The 16,341-nt window shown below is 47.5% G+C and overlaps 1 protein-coding gene across 1 annotated transcript in view; it reads right to left on the bottom strand.

The window, feature by feature from the left end:
- SFMBT2 (Scm like with four mbt domains 2) overlaps nt 1-16,131 on the bottom strand; it is a 144,858-nt gene extending 128,727 nt beyond the window's left edge. Inside the window, exon 1 of the mRNA XM_029077746.2 lies at nt 16,005-16,131. The gene's annotated coding sequence lies outside the window, so the exon portion shown is untranslated. The remainder of the gene's footprint in view (nt 1-16,004) is intronic.
- Between the last annotated feature and the right edge of the window lie 210 nt (nt 16,132-16,341).

Genomic DNA, 16,341 nt, shown 5'->3' with positions numbered 1-16,341 from the left:
ACGACAGACAGCACCACCATCCTCCCTGTCTTCAAAGCCTGTAACCTTGGCATTATCCTCAACTCGTCTCTTTCATTCAACCCTTTATTCCCCCCCAACCAGCCCCACAGCACTTACGTACCATTTCATAATTTATTTCTATTAATGCCTGTCTCCTCCTCTAGACTGTAAGCTCCCTGTGGGCAGGGAATGTGTCCGTTATATTGTACTTTCCCTAGCACTTAGCGCACGGCTCTATACACAGTACGTGTTCAATAAATAAGATTTACTGATTGATCACTTGTGTACTTGGATATGTACACCTTAAGCCCTTCATACTCTCCCCAGCCCCGTGGCCCTAATGTACATATCCTTACACTCTCATTTCCCCTAATTGTAATTTATTTTAATGTCTGTCTCTCGTTCTGACCTGTAAGCTCTGTAAATTCTGACAGGGATCACGTCTAGCTAAACTATTGGACTGTAGTCTCCCAAGCATTTAGTCAAAGAGAGAGAAGAATGAAAGACAAATAGGTGGATCATCCCGACCCGGAGCCCTACAAAAACTGCAGCCTGGCCCAGGGCGCACAGGACAGAGAATCAGGAGACATGGGTTCTAATCCTGACTCCACCCCTTGCCAGCTGTGTAATCTTGGGCAAGTCATGACTTCCCTGTGCCTCATTTTTCCCATCTGTAAAATGGGGAATAAATACTTTTTCTCCCTCCATCAGTCTATGAGGCCCATGTGAGATAGGGACTGTGTCTGATCTGATTGAACTGTATCTACCCTACTGTTCAACAGAGGGCTTGGCAAATAGTAAGCTCTTAACAAATATTAATCTTATATTATCATAAATTATTATTAAAACTGGAGAGGCTTGGGGGGCAGGAAGGAGGAGCTGTGTAGGGGGAGAGGAGGAGATCACCTAAAATGGAAGAAATAGGTGTGGAAATCCATAGAGCCAGCGTTCTGGGTCTACCCGAGACCCACCAACATTAAATCATTTCCCAGTAGCTCCCTAAGATTTTCAGAGTAAATCAACTCCATCCCCATCAGCAGTTCTCAGCAACTACCAGGCTGGCTGTGACATCAAAAACTAACAGATTCCCTGATAACACTCGGCAACTCTTTCATCGCGGGTCTTCACTAACCAGTGGATTTTGATTGAATCGGCTGCATTTTTATCAACCCCATTTCCAAGAGAAGTAATCTCAAAAGCCAAACTAGCATCAGTCATCCCCAGTGAATTTCCTTTTTTAATTATCTGAAATCTGGGAAAAAATCTCTTACTCCCCCCACCAAAAGGTAAGTACATGAAAATAAAGGTGGGGGAGGGGAAATCAAACCACAAAGTTTTCTCTGAGAAAGACAGGAGCCGGGAAGTTTCCATAAATACAACCAATAATAAATCAGCTACATATCCAACGGCTTACATGACACTTATTAGGGAATAAAAAAGTTTGCTGAAGCTTTTATGGTTCCTTGGTGATTCAGATATTATACATTCGCCTCTAACTAGACTGTATAGAAAGGTAATCTGGGACTGTAAAATAAGACATCAATTTAAATGCATAAAATCAATCATTTAAATAGAACTCAAGGGTAACAATATAAATACCAATGAGAAAGACGTCTTACTTAGTGGCACAGTTGAAATCTTGAAAAGCTCATGTTATTCTGACAGGGCAAAATGATGATCCTTCACAAAACCCAATGTCCATCCACACATCTGCGGTATTTACTTGGATAGCTGCTAATTAACTTCTCCACTTAATTCTGAGAGAGGACCTAGATTCTAATACCGCTCTACTACTTGCCTGCTGTGTGACCATGAGCAAGTCACTTAACCTCTATGGGCCTCACTGTCCTCATCTGGAAAATGGGAATTTTACGTCTGCCTCAATTACACCATAAGATCCTGGGGAGTAAGAGCTGAGCCTTTTCTTCCCTACACTAAGCTCAACACGGGCCGTCCCGAGTCACTTTAATTTAGTTTCCCTCACACTGAAATTCGCTAATAAAGAGGCTGTGCCATCCCAGAGCTGGTCCTTGCTCTCTCCATCTGAGGATCACTGCTCTAGGGACTCCTGACTTGGATTTAGGAGAAAAATCAATCTATGAGACAACTGTGCACAGAGCCCTTTACTAAGCAATTGGGAGAGTACAATGTAACTCGGTAAACACGTGTCGGTGTCGGTAGACACGTGTCGGAAGACACGTTCCCTGCCCACAATGAGTTTACAGCGTAGATGGGGTGACAGACATAATTATAAAAAAAAATTACAGATATGTACATAAGTGCTGTAGGTCTGAGGGAGTGGTGAACAATGCATCTAATCAAAAGCATGTAGAGACTCACCTAACTGTGTCTGTTAGGGAACCTACCCTTGAGCAGGCTTACCTTACAGTTTAAAGCAAGAGTGATAGCCTGCATCTTGAATTCAGTTGTATTTATTGAGCACTTACTGTGTGCAGAGCACTATATTAAGCCCTCGGGAGAGTATACCAACAGACACATTCCCTCTCCACAGCGTGCTTTAATGATCCTGGATCTTCTATTTTAAAAGATCTCCGATGGAGATTCATCAGCCAATCCAGCAAATCTGTCCATTCTCTCTAGCCAAAAATCCTGGCCCTCATTTCCCCTACTCCCCCTCCCTTCTGCTTTGCCTGAGCACTGGCGTCTGAACCTTTAATATTTGCCCCACCCTCAGCCCACTGCACTTATGCATACATCCATAATTTATCTTAATGTCTCCCCCCTCTAACCATAACCTCCCAGGGAACAAGGGAACGCAACTACCAAGTGAGTTGTATTGTACTCTCCCAAGCACTTTTCAATAGACACAAAGGAAAAGTTTCTGCTCATGGTTCTCCTGCTAAGTGCTAATGGTTCTCAGCTCATAGTAAGCATTCAGTAATTTTCACTAATTAATTGATCCTTTCTGCTGCAGGTAAGTCCATTTCTCACTCACTCTGTCCTCAGAAACTATATCCTTACAGCTGCTGGCCTGAACCCAATACAATGGAGAAAAAAATGGCAGAAATACTAAATGAATCCAGTCACTCAAAATTGTTCACCAAAAGTTGAGGCATTTTATGCTAGAGTACTAGCGCAAAAATAATTACGAAAATGATGAGACATTTCAAGGGCACGGCACTACACTGTGAAAGTCAGACCTGAATCCTTGAAGTAAATTAAATTTCGTATTTTCTTTCAGACATCGTATTCATAGCCATATTCTGTTCATGATCAGTGAGAGGCATCCAGCAAAAACAAAGCAATCCATTCTCAATGTTCCTCTCCTATTGCCAACTGTCAAAGCTTTCCCCTACAAAAAGGTTTCACTGAAAACTGGGAATTCTTAATCAATATTAAATCTGTATCTGTAAGCACTTTGTGAAGAATGGTTGAATACAGAACGGATAAAACATTTAGGTTTGGTGATCTCCTCCTAAAAGGGAAGCTTCCCCGCCCCACCAAGAATTAGAAAAAATCATTTTCTCTAGAAAGAAAACAAAATGTGAAGGTATGAAATTCCTACGCATTTAGGAAATGTCTTTAGAAATCAAGCTTGTTTATATCACTGAGAAAACTTTTTTTTCCCTACACTTGGAGAAATTTAAAATGAGCCCAGAAACGCCAGCCTGGGAGAAGAGCCTTGAAAAGAATTTAAGTCAAACTGGAAGATCTAAGAGGACACTTCTGGAGATTTTTTAAGGTGTTCGGGGAGTTCTCTAGTTCCCTGCCTCAGTTTCCTCTTGGGCAATATGCAAATAGCATCATCTTTCCCTCAAGGGCACCTCAAGGGCCATTGTTTGCAAATGGCTTTGAAGATGAAAAGCAATGTGTTAAGTACCCTTATTGCTAGTTTCTCTCTTATCCATATCCTGACACCCAGATCACTCCGCTAATAATGCCTACCATCCACCACACTCTCATCCTTCCAACTCCAGCTTCTGGGAAAGGAAGGGTCCTGGCCTCCTTCCCTTGTCAAGCAGGAGGAGCTGATTGTTTGAGGGCAAGAGGTTCAGGGGATTTCACCATCCACCATATGTTTGGAGCTTGACTACCTTGATTAGCATAGCAATTTATTCCCCATTTTTCATCCTGGCCTCATCAATTTTCACTCCAAATAGATTGAAATCTGACACAAATTGCTGCCCCAGCACAAGCAATGCTAATTCCCCCCCCCCCCCCCAATCAGCTGCAAGCCCCAGTGAGAAGCTGCAGGAGGAGTAGCCAGTGGGGGAGGAATCCACACCAGGGTGTGGCAACGGAAACTCCTTTGCACTGTCAGCTCCTTGTGGGAAGGGGCTGTGTCTGGTTACTGTTGTATTATACTCTCCCCGGCGCTTAGTATGGTACTCAGCACAGAGTCAGCGCTCAGTAAATACGACTGAATGACACACCTCCACTCGACCAGAATACTCTGCAGTTTGGGACTGACAGTTCGTAGCTGTGCCCATTCGCTACAACTGGGGGTGCTACTCACATGAGCCGAATCTGTGGCATCTGTGGCCCATTTAGAGGCCCTGTAGACTGAAGGGCTGAATGTTGGACACCGCAGTGGAGTGAGATCTGGGCAACTTCCGTCAGCAAAAAGTCAACCGGAAACACCTCGAAAGCATCATGGGCTAGCGAAGAGCACAAAGGACCAAGAACCAGAAGACCTGGGTTCCGATTCTGGCTCCGCCACTTGCTCGTTGAGTGACCTCGGGAAAGTCTCTGGGACTCGGTTCCCACATCTGTATAAATGGGGATGATACCTATTCTTTCTCCCCCAAAAGATTGTGAGCCCCACGTGGGACAGGTGCCCCATCTACTTATATTTTATCTACCCTTGAATTTAGCAAAGTGCTCGATTTTAATGATTTACTATTATTTAAAGTCTCAGACTGCTTGCCTGACTGTACCTGCCCGGAACTCCGCCCACTTCCATTAGGTCATGCAATTTGTGTTGGACAGTAATGTCCCCAGCTAAATGAAAAGTGGCTGGAGGCCTGGGACTGGACTTGCTTCTCCCTTGGCAATTCCCCAGAACTAACTGGGTGCTCGGTCCCCAAGGGGTGCTCAGTCACTGCCAATGACCCAATCACTTCCCCAGGTTTCTCAAGCTACCCCAATGCGGGGACGTAAGTGGGGGATAATTCAAAGAAAAAAATCACTCAACATCTCCCTCCTTTAAGAATTTCTGTCCATTCCAGCCAAGTGTTGTTGATGGCCATTAAGAGGGTTGCCAGGTGGCCCTTACAGATTGTCCCTCATTTCACTGTCTCAAAATTGGGCACTGACACGCTCAACTGCAGAACCAGCTGCATTTCAACGGAAGATGAAATTGGTCAGGAACTCACGGCGAGAGGGGATAGGAAGATCTGGTCTCTCTCGCCTTCCACACCTTGCTCATGCCTTTTTTCCTGCTGGGAAACCCTTCCCGCTTCATATCCGACAGACCGCTACTCTCCCTATTTTCAAATCCCTACTAAAATCTTATCTCCTCCAGGAAGCCTCCCTTGACTAATCTCTCACCTCCCCATGGTATTTGCCCTCCCCTCTGCATATGCATTCATACCTCTTAACACCTTGATAACTCATTCCACTCCACCTCAGAGCACTTAGGTACAAAACCTATACTCTACTGCTTCCTTACCAGTAAATCATTTTAATGTCTGTCTCCCCGATTAGATTTTAGGCTTCTTGAGGCAGGGATCACATCCAGCTCTATTATAATAATAATAATGTTGGTATTTGTCATTATACTCTCCCCAGGTGCTTAATACAGTGCCCCACCCACGGTAGGAACTCAATAAATTCCAATGAACTATTGATGGATGAAAGGTAATCCAAGAAGTGTCAGCTGGTATCAAAGGCCAGCATCCGACCAAACCGTTCACATCCCCTCTTGGAAACTCATGGAAAATCAAGCTGGCAGCAATCAGACACACCGCACCGTGGGGGCTTGAAGGAGCCATCAAAACTGTCAGTTTCGATATTGAACCTCTGTGAGTTGCACTCTGCCGCTTTAATTGGCACGCTGGCACTGCTGCCAGCAGAGCAGTGGGTCCGGGCTACCCGTCGGCACCCCTGCAGCGCCCCCCTGAATCATCCGATCGGGAGCCAGGGACCTCCACCCCTGGAATTCATTCATTCATTCAATAGTATTTATAAATACTATAAATACAATAAATAGCATTTATTGAGCACTTACTATGTGCAGAGCACTGTACTAAGCACTTGGAATGTACAATTTGAATCCCCTCGGGGGGCTGCCCTGAAATGCCTCCAAACAGGCCCCGTTCCTCGCAGGGTCGTGGACCACCTTGGAAAGGTATCACTGTGCCCCTAACTGCTGTAAAAGGAGGACAAGGCTTCCCTAACTACAAACGTTTCTTGGCTCTTAACCAATCGATCATATTTACTGAGTGCTTAATGTTTGCAGAGCACTGTACTAAGCACTCGGGAGAAAACAACATAAGAGAATTGGGACACGCATTCCCTGCCCACAGTGCACTTAAGATTTAGAGGATTGGTGCCCTGGGCACTTAAAACTGGAAAAGGGGACAGAGATCAGCAACAGGGTGGCAGAAGAGGTGTCATCTGCCTTCTACTCCTTCTTCCTAAGGGCTCACTCTTCGTGGGAGGGAAGGGTGGGCACGGCTGGGAGGGGGAAGAGGATCAGGCCATTCCCACTGAGCAAAACTCATCAACCCTGCTTCCTTATCTATCACTTGGAGTCTTTTTAATCAGAGAGGACATAAAGGGAAAGACTGCATAATTACTCTTGTAATCTTATTTTGAAAACAAATGTGATCCTCTATAGTTTGATTACAATGGCTAGTAGAACAATAATAGTAAACATTCATGTTTAAATAAATAATAAACATCGATATGTCTACCATAATAAACATAATTACTCTTGTAATCTTATTTTGAAACCAAATGTGGTCCTCTATAGTACGGTGACAATGGCTAGAACAGTAACAGTAAACATCCTTTGGCTGCTGGCAAAAATGTACAGCCTCTTTAGATTTTTGCAGCAGCCACAGCAGCCCCACCGACCCTCCATCAACTGCATGTGGGCAGACTATCTCCCCAATCCCTTCCTCTCTCTGTCCTCCCTCTCTCCATCCTCGTGGACTCCTCACCCCCTCCTGGGCCTTGGAGGGTGGATAAACAAGCCGCTCACCCCTGGTTACATATGCCAACATAAGCTTAGCCCAGCCTAAATATTGGGACTGCCCATTCCTCTATTCACACAGATTTTCCAAAGCGCTTGCTGCCGATGACTTTAAAATACTCCACGTTTTGAACCCTCTCAGCCAGTTCTCTACAAAAGTAACTTGTCTCTCTTCTAGACAGAGTACCCACTGAAAGGCGGTTAGGAACAGTTGCTTATGAATGTCTGTCTTTTTTAAATTTAAGAACTCCAACCTAAGCCACGCACCAATTGCCACCATTTATATCAAGTGACAGATTCTCTTTTATGTTGAACATTCAGGGAATGTTTTTGTTTAGTACACGGACAAAATAACTACTGTGGATGTACAAACTTAGAAGAAAAAAAAACCCTGAGGGAAACATCCTTTCTAATCTTCGGGGCGGGGGGGGGGGGAGAGGGGGTGGCACGTGAAGAAAAATGACTCACTGGGAAGACAACTGCTTCTTCTGCAATTTCAAAGTTCCTTGTAACAGAACTAAAGACTATTTCTTCCCTCCGCTGAAATCTTGGGCTATTTCTTCCACAGCATTTATCTTTGCGATTGAAGACATTTAAACTTGTTTTAAAGGCTGTCAGAGCAATTTACAAATATTACTTCAATTTTGCTCAAACTTAGGGGATGAGAAACCCTACTGGCTTGCTCCATTTGGTCTTCAGAGCTCAGTCCCTGGGACAATAAAACCCAAAAGTAAGGGACTTACATAAAATCGCCCAAAAAGCGGAGGATCTAAACCAGGGCTTTAAAACTTCTTGTGTCTTGTTTTATCTACAGACCCTGTCTTTTTCCTTTGACCAACACACCCTCTAAGACACTTTTCTCTTAAAACAATCTCTCTTAAAATTCTATTTTTTACTTGACAAACATTGATCTTTCTCCTGTGCTTTGAAACAAGCAGAAACTAACATCCGCTCATATACAGTAAAGGATCTTTGTTTTACCAACATCATAGCAGGAGGTCCACCCTAGCATGGGAATCGAGTCTATGAACAACCAATGAGCCAACAGAGCAAGCACAAGACAGTGTTTATGTTGGGCTAACGTAAACAGAAGCTTTTGTTTTTTATCAATAGATTTCTTTGCATGATCAGAAAAAAAAGCAAAAAACTAAATTTAAATCTGAAAATCTGTTCTCATCTCCTGCCAATGCTTTTTGGAAAAGAGAAAATGAAGGGTCCCTACCCCTTGACAGTGTCTTTTGATTTCCACTCCTCACTTCTTCCAACATTTTGAATCCTCACACACTGTTTTTCTCACCCTCAAAGAAATTGAAATCAGTTTCTATTAATAGTTAAGACTCTTCAAAAAAAATGGCCTTTTAGAAACTGGAGTCCTTCAAAATCTCCAAAGGCCAAAATTCTGACGTGTCTTTGCCGTTTGTGAGTCGGTCTTTTCAAACTCAGTTTTCCAGTTCTGCCAATGATATAGTTTTTCAGGTCACATAAAAGGGAACATCATTCCAGGCTATTCTAGATGATTATTTTTATTCTATCAGTGGCTTCCCTTGTATTTTGTGAGCTCAGTGAGAACAGAGGCTGACTTCTTTGAAATGCCCTTCTCTGGCTTCCGACTGCAATCAAACTGATCGGGACATTATGCTGAGGACTCCATCCAAAAATGAAGTTCTTTAAACTTAAACCATAAAACAGTCTCCTGACATGGGGGAACGGCATTACACTGCATATCCACGCAAGAAATACGGAATAATTAATTACTACACTGCTACTAAATTCTGTACTTTCAACTGAAATCTCAAATTATTTTCCTTAAATCCCTGTACCTACCCGGCATCTGCCTTACACCTATTCCTAGCAGACACAGGTTAGTGTTAAGAACTACTAAGCCTACGTTTCAAATGGCAAAGTGGTTAAAGTAACTTATTCATGATTCACACAGCAAGCAGCCAGGCTTGGTGAAACAAGAAATTGAGACTCATCTTTCCTATGTTCTATGATGATTCAGTTCCTTGTTTAATTCTGACTGGAATGAAAGGCAGTGGAATCAAGCCGATCCATACTCCTTGCTAAGTTTAAGACGGAGTGTGGATGAGCTTGATTTCATTGTCTTTTTCCCTAACGAGACTTCTGTCAGTCTGTAAGATGCCATGGGAGAAATCAGAGGATGAAAATATATCCCCTGGAGAATTAGCGTGCATTTCTCTGAGTCTTCTCAGGAGCTACAGTCCGCGATAGTGGTTCCCTGCCCTACTTGGCAAAATTCACTGGATGCTTTATTATAGCAGATGACCCCTCTGGAGTACTGCACCTAGACAGACAAGTCAGTCTCAACAAAATCAAAACAGGTTGAAATAGGGAAATTCAAAAAAGCTCCCTCTCTAAAAGAAGTATCAAGAAGGCATTTCATCCTGAGAATGGTTATGTGGAACGCCAAATCTAATGACTGAGGCTTTGTAGACAGCTGCCACTTGAACACATATCCAACACTACTGGCCATTTACAGTGGACCAAGGAAACCAATGTTTCTGAAAAACATTTTTCGATCTTCATCATTAGAAGCTAGGCTAAAAGAAAAATGGGTTGGTTAGTAATAAAGAGAAGGTCGGAAGTGGTATAACTCCAGTACTTAGGTGTGAGACGTTTGGGGTTTTAGCTAATACTTTTACGGGAGTCCTGGCCATGGCATGTCATATTCAAGCTGAGTATTATCCCAAGAATTCATACATCAGTCTACCCATAAACATCTGGTTTACAGGGAAATGGAAACAAAATGAATAGACAGTGTCTATTTCCCCAGGAGAATATCACCGCCTGGGTTGGCAAGAGATGAAAAAGCTTTGTAGAGGGAGTGAGAATAAGGCCTGGTAACCGTGGGACTGAAGGATGTGGAATCATTTCGGACTTTTCAGCAGAAGAACAGGTTTCCAGCAGGTTCCATTTGTCTGGTCTGGTTTGGGTGCTCTCCTGCCTATCCACCTCTGGGATTGTGTGAACTGAACCATAACAGACAAGTCCCACTTTCACATACGATTCTAGGCCGGCTGCCTGCATTCATTTCTTATTCACACTTCAGTACCAGAAGACACCCTACAGGAACACCAGTGCATACTGACCAACACCTGATAATCTAAGCAGCTCTGACACTTCATTCAGTCTTGCTGACATATGAATTTGTGTACACTCAAACACATTATTTTGATCCCTCTATACCCCTCACAGTTCAGCTGATACATCCTCCCAGAGGGTGAAATAAACTCCCACATCACACTGCTGGAATGTAGAACACTAGAGAAAAACAGCATCAACTAAAATTTTAGCAGGTGGCTTGCATTTCAAAAGTTGAGGGCTTTTCTTGCGCCGAAGAACTTTCATCGTCTGGCCAGTTTCATTGATACACAAAACCTAACTTTCACATCAAGTGACTCTCCCAGTTTTCAAAAAGGGAATATATTTCTCTACCCATCCACCTTAGAATTAACACCTGGTGGAATATCGAGAAAGTAGCCCAATGCTGTGTCTGCACCATCTTAACTCTTTTTGGACAGTCAGCTTTTAGTCTTCACTGTAAGGTCATTATGGGTAGCGAATGTGTCTGCTAATTCTCTTCCGCAAGGACTTAATACAGTGCTCTACACATAGTAAGCGCTCAAACACCATTAAGAATTCCTTTCTAACCCTACCTTTCCCAGATAATGGCTTAATAGTAACAATTATACTTATTGAGTGCTTACGCTATTGAGAGCACTGTACTAAGCTCTTGGAGGAGTACAGCATAATAGAATTCTTAGACGTGATTCCTGTCCATAATGAGTTTACAGTCTAGAGGGAACTTTAAGTACAGGTTCTGTCAAAAACTCCATCTGACAAATACAAATAGTGCACTGGAATTTTCTGCTACGTTTTCTTTCCCAAAAGTGAATAATGAGATATACTGGCACTTCTAAAGACCCAGCTTTCCATAAAGACAACTGGGAGACTCACATTCAACTGGGAATATTCATTCATCCTTAAAGTAGGGTTGACATCGCCTGATATCAAAGATTTTAATGCTTTTTTCTTGCCATTTGGTGTGAAGGTAAGTTTGGCCAAGGAAACTCAATTCACTGGGGAGATGTGCAATTTAGGATTTTTCTTTTTTACTGCACCACCTAAACCTTAAAAACAGAGGGGAGGGGTTAAGTCTCTATTCCTAATGCAGCGGGAATCGGGATACAATTCCTGAGACCTCATCCTAGCCCCGAGTTAGGGTTGAGAAGTGAGCAGATCCTTGGGGGGCAGCCCCAAAGACTATAGAACTGTGGCCAAAAAAAAAAAAAAGAATGGAAGGAAGGAAGGAAAGAAAGAAAAAAGGAGAAAGAAAGATGGGAAGGATGGGGAGGGAGGGAGGGAGGGAGGGAGGGAGGGAGGGAGGGAGGAAGGAAGGAAGGAAGGAAGGAAGGAAGGAAGGAAGGAAGGAAGGAAGGAAGGAAGGAAGGAAGGAAGGAAGGAAGGAAGGAAGGAAGGAAGGAAGGAAGGAGCAAGAAAGAAAAGGGAAGGAAAGAGAAAGAAAGAAAGAAAAGAAGACCAAGATGGGAGGAAAGAAGAAAAGAAGGAAGAAAAAGAAAAGAAAGGAAGCAAAGAGAAAGAAAGAAAAGGAAAGATAAAGAAGGAAAGAAGAAAAGAAAGAAGGACGAAAAAGGAAAGGAAGAAAGAAACAAGAAAAGAAAGGAAGGAAAGAGTAAGAAAGAAAAGAAGGAAAGAGAGAAGGAAAGAAAAAAGAAAAGGAAAGAAAGAAAAAAGAAAGACAGGAAAAGAAAGGAAAGAAGAAAAAAGGAAAGAGAAAGAAAAGAAAGGAAAGAAAGAAAATGAAAGAAAAGGAAAGAAAAAGAAAGAAAAAAGAGAAAGAAAGAAAAAGGTCGGGGAGGGCAGTCTGCTACTCCTCACCCGGGCCGAGCGTCGCGACTGTCCTGCTCCGGCGGTGGCGGTGGCGTTGGCGTTGGCGGGGCCCACGAGCCGAGGCGCGCGACATCCGCGCGCGGGATGCGCGTGCGCGTCCCCAGCCCCGCGCTGCGCGTGCGCGCTCCTCTTCCCCTAAGCGCCCCGTGGGCCCGGACGCACCTCCCGCCACCCATCCCCGACGGCCCCCGCCTCCGGACCCCCGCCCCCGGACCCCCCGCCTCCGGACCCCCCGCCTCCGGACCCCCCGCCTCCGGACCCCCCGCCCCGGCGCCTCTGCGGATCCGCCCTTCACCCAACCGCTCGGCACCGTGCTCCGCACACCCTAAGCGCTCAGCAAATACCCCCCCATCGATCCATCCACTGCCTCCATCTTTCCCATCGGGGACAGAGCGCCGTCGGGCCCCGGCCGTTCCTAGCTCCCGGGCCGGGAGTTAAGGGTTTAAAGAGAAAATAAGGAAGTAAATAAAGCAAGGAGGTCAGGCCGCCCCGGACCCTCGGGGCCACGGCAGCCGAGAACGCGTCTGCCGAGGGCCGCCCACCCAGCCCAAGGCGATGGGGTCTCCCTGGGCCAGGCCGCCCCCGCGCTGTCCCCAAACCGGTCCTGATCCGCTGTCCACCGGCTACCGGGCCGGAGGCGGGGGGCAGAAGAAGGGCTGACCATTGGGGAGATGGAGTGACCCCCCCCGCCCCGGACTGTCCCTCCGAGGCTCTCGGGGAGGGGCGTCGGGGGGAGAATAGCATCACCTGACTTAGAAGCAGCGTGGCTCAGTGGAAAGAACCAGGGCTTGGGAGTCAGAGGTCGTGGGTTCCAATCCCGGCTCCGCCACTTGGCGCCAGTCACTTCACTGGGCCTCAGTGACCTCATCTGAAAATGGGGACTAAAATTGGGAGCCCCACTTGGGACAACCTGTTTACCTCGTATCCACCCCGCGCTCAGAACAGTGCTTGGCGCAGAGTAAGCGTTTAGCAAATACCAAATGATTATGATTATTACTCCCGCTGCTCCTCCCCCTCCTCCCGGCCGCGGATCGCCAATCGCCCCCCCGGCCCGGAGGGGGAGAACCCGAAAAGGACATTTTGGGGGGCGTCAGACCACCTTTGCCCGCCCCGACTCCCAATAAATGCGAGGGCCCTCGGGGTCAGGAGGAGGAGGAAGAAGAGGAAGAAGAGGAGGAGGAGGAGGGCATGCCCTCCTTGCGCTCAAGTTGATAGTCCTTCTTTCCCGATGGCAGGGCGATCGGACAGTGGGGCGAGGGGCGGTGGGTGGGCCTAGTTTTTCTGGTTTCTCTCGGGCCCTTCTCCCTACAACCCGTGCCAGGGGCTGGGGGGGAGAGGGAGAATTAAAAATAAATAATAATAATGACGTTGGTATTTGTTAAGCGCTTACTACGTGCCCAACACTGTTCTAAGTGCTGGGGTAGATGCGAGGTCATCAGGTTGTCCCAAGTAGGGCTCACAGTCTTCATCCCCATTTTTCAGATGAGGTAACTGAGGCCCAGAGAAGTCAAGTGACTTGCCCATAGTCATACAACTGACAAGCAGCGGATTCGGGATTAGAACCCATGAGCTCTGACTCCCAAGCCCGGGCTCTTTTCACTACTAAACCACGCTGCTTCTCTAATGATGATCTAATAATCTAAAATCGGGGGTCGTCCCTCCCGTCCAACGGTCAGGCCGGGGGGAGAGAGCGCGGGCTGGGACTAAATTCTGGGCTGGTCGTGGGCGACGTCAGGGGGAGGGGGAAAGGGTTCCCGGCCGAAACTGCAGTTTACGAGCCAAAAGCCATTTTAGGCTACTTTACCAGACACCCCCCGCCCCGGACGATCGGTTTCTGGGGCGAGGAAGGGAAGAGCACCGAGGAGGAGGCGGCGCTGATGTAAAAGAAAGGGCGAGGCAGGCTTTTCGACCGCCCTTCACCTCCACCTCCCCGCTGGGGTGGGGGTTACCTCCCCTTACCCCGCCCCCACGACCTCAACTCTCTGTAGCCCCCCCCAAAACAATGAAGCATCCCGTTAAGCAGAGAGGGAGGGGAAAAAAATAGTTTCAATCCCTCCCTCTCTCGACCCACTGAAAATGCCCAGGGGATGATAATGCCGCTAAACCGAATGTCTCCATCCCGCCAAAAAAGAAAAAAAAAAATCCGACACATTTGCGTCTGCAAAGGGACGCAGGTCCCTTGGGTTAAATTCGTGGCCTTGCGGGGAGCGAGCAGCCAAGATGCCCTTGTCCTTTTTTCGCCCCCCCCCCCCAAATGCCAACCTGGCAACAGGGGAGGGCGCATTTTTCTCGCCACTGGCGCCCTCTGCCGGTGGGGTAACTGGCAGCAGCGCCCCCCTCTCCCCAAGTCCCCTCCTATCCCCAACCACCCCCCGACTTTCCGCTCCCGTTTCGGCTCAGGGCCGCCCCTTGGCGCCCCCTCCCCCCCCCAAAACCATCTCCTCTCTGGGCCCCGCTGCCCCTCGCCAGATGGGCTGGGCGCATTTGCCTCCCCGGCCCGGCCCGGCCCGGCCCGGCCCGGCCCGGCGGCGCATCTCGCACTGCCCCCTCCCCTCTGCGGCCAGGCAACCACCCACCGGCCGGCCCCTTCCTCCCCCTGTATCCCCCGCATCTCCCTAAAGGGAAACGTTCCCGGAGCTCGGCTCGCTCCTCCAGCAACACACCTTTCCCCCGGCAACGCCCCTCCCGAAAAGTGCCAACCCAAGGAGCGGGAGGGGAGCTCCGCGGCCCCGCCGGCGCGGCCGGGACCGGCTCACCCCCGGGCCCCTCGCGGTCCCCCTTCCCTCCCGCTCAAAATAAACACCCCAATCCCAAACGAAGGAACCACGAGATCCCCCGGACACTTGAGCCCTTCGAGGCACCGCCTCTCTCCATCCTCCGCAAGACTTTGACAGCGGAGGAACCACCACCACAAACGACGACAAAAAGCTGGCCTCCCGTTAATAAAAAAATACATTATTGCATCTGTCGCTGTGTATTTTTCACAACGTGTCAGCAGTTCGGCATGTCAGGGAAGGGAGAGATTTGGTTCCCAAAACGCACTGAACTCCGACTTCGACGCCGATGCCCCCCGCCCACTCTCCCCCCCCCTCAAAAAAACCACACGTACAAAATCATATATATACACGTATACATTCACACACATATATATACACACATATATATATATACACAAGCGTGCGCGCGCAAACCAGTGTGTACTTCGCTGCCCTTCTCTCCCTCCCCCTCTTGTAATGGACTTTACACACCAAACGGCGAGAATCTAAACGGCGGAAAAAATTAGAGCAGGCTCCCCCCTCCTCCCTTTCTCATTTAATTCGCTAAAGCACCGTCCTGGGCAACAAAAGAGAGTGGAACCGAGAGGGTAGGCGCCCGGGTGGGGTTTTTTCCCACCTCAAACTGTTTATTTTCAGTTTTTAAAAGACACCTTAGCCCGCCATGTTGAAACTGACATGGTTTATAAATATTCATTTACCGCAGTTGCGAAGCTCCGGAGGAAACATGTAGGGATCGGGCTCCGGCCCTCCGGCCGGCCTCTCCCCCCTCGGCGACCCCGTCCCCGGGCCCCCACCTCCCACCCCTCCAAAAGAGAGCTCTCCGGAACACTTTACGCCGCCGGCAGGATTTCACCCCGAAATAAAATAAACTCCCGAAATAGATCCGTCTAGTAAATTCGAAAGGAGGTCGCATGCGCCTCGACAGGAGGAAAGCCCCCAAATAAGAGGATTTCACTTAAAGGACAAGAAAGAGGGGAGGCCCTCCGTGGGGGAGCACTCCGACAGCCGAGGCCGATTTCATTTTCGATGCATCTGCACACCCATCCACGGGCAACTCGTAAAAAAAAAATCACTCCCCCTTTTTTCTTCCTCCCCTCCCTCCTCAAAAACACAAAAAAGGATAAAACCAAACATACCGCCAACGAAGTAGAGCGATCGGGTGGGATGAAGACGGCTGTGCGAAAAAAAGAGCGAGGAAAGGTGCGGGAACCGCAATCCGCAAGCCGAGGCCAACACTTTGCAACTACTTGCTCCTGCACACTCCGCTGCTTTTCAGAGGGAGGAAAAAAAAAAGAGGGGGGGGCAAGAAACAACAAGCGCACGCATGCAACCGACACTCACACGCGCATTAACCACGATGGGCTTCCCCCCCAGACCCCCGCCCCGCTTTTCTTTTCCTCCCACCCCCCTCTTGGCCCCAGCTTTTGCCTCCTATAAACCGGGGGGAAAAAAGCGCTGAGCGGCGCACCCAAC

Source organism: Ornithorhynchus anatinus, chromosome 13, assembly GCF_004115215.2.
Source record: "Ornithorhynchus anatinus isolate Pmale09 chromosome 13, mOrnAna1.pri.v4, whole genome shotgun sequence".
In the NCBI taxonomy this organism is placed as follows: Eukaryota; Metazoa; Chordata; class Mammalia; order Monotremata; family Ornithorhynchidae; genus Ornithorhynchus; species Ornithorhynchus anatinus.
The sequence above is the reverse complement of the archived record's forward strand: the minus strand, read 5'-3'. Positions and strand labels throughout refer to the sequence as shown.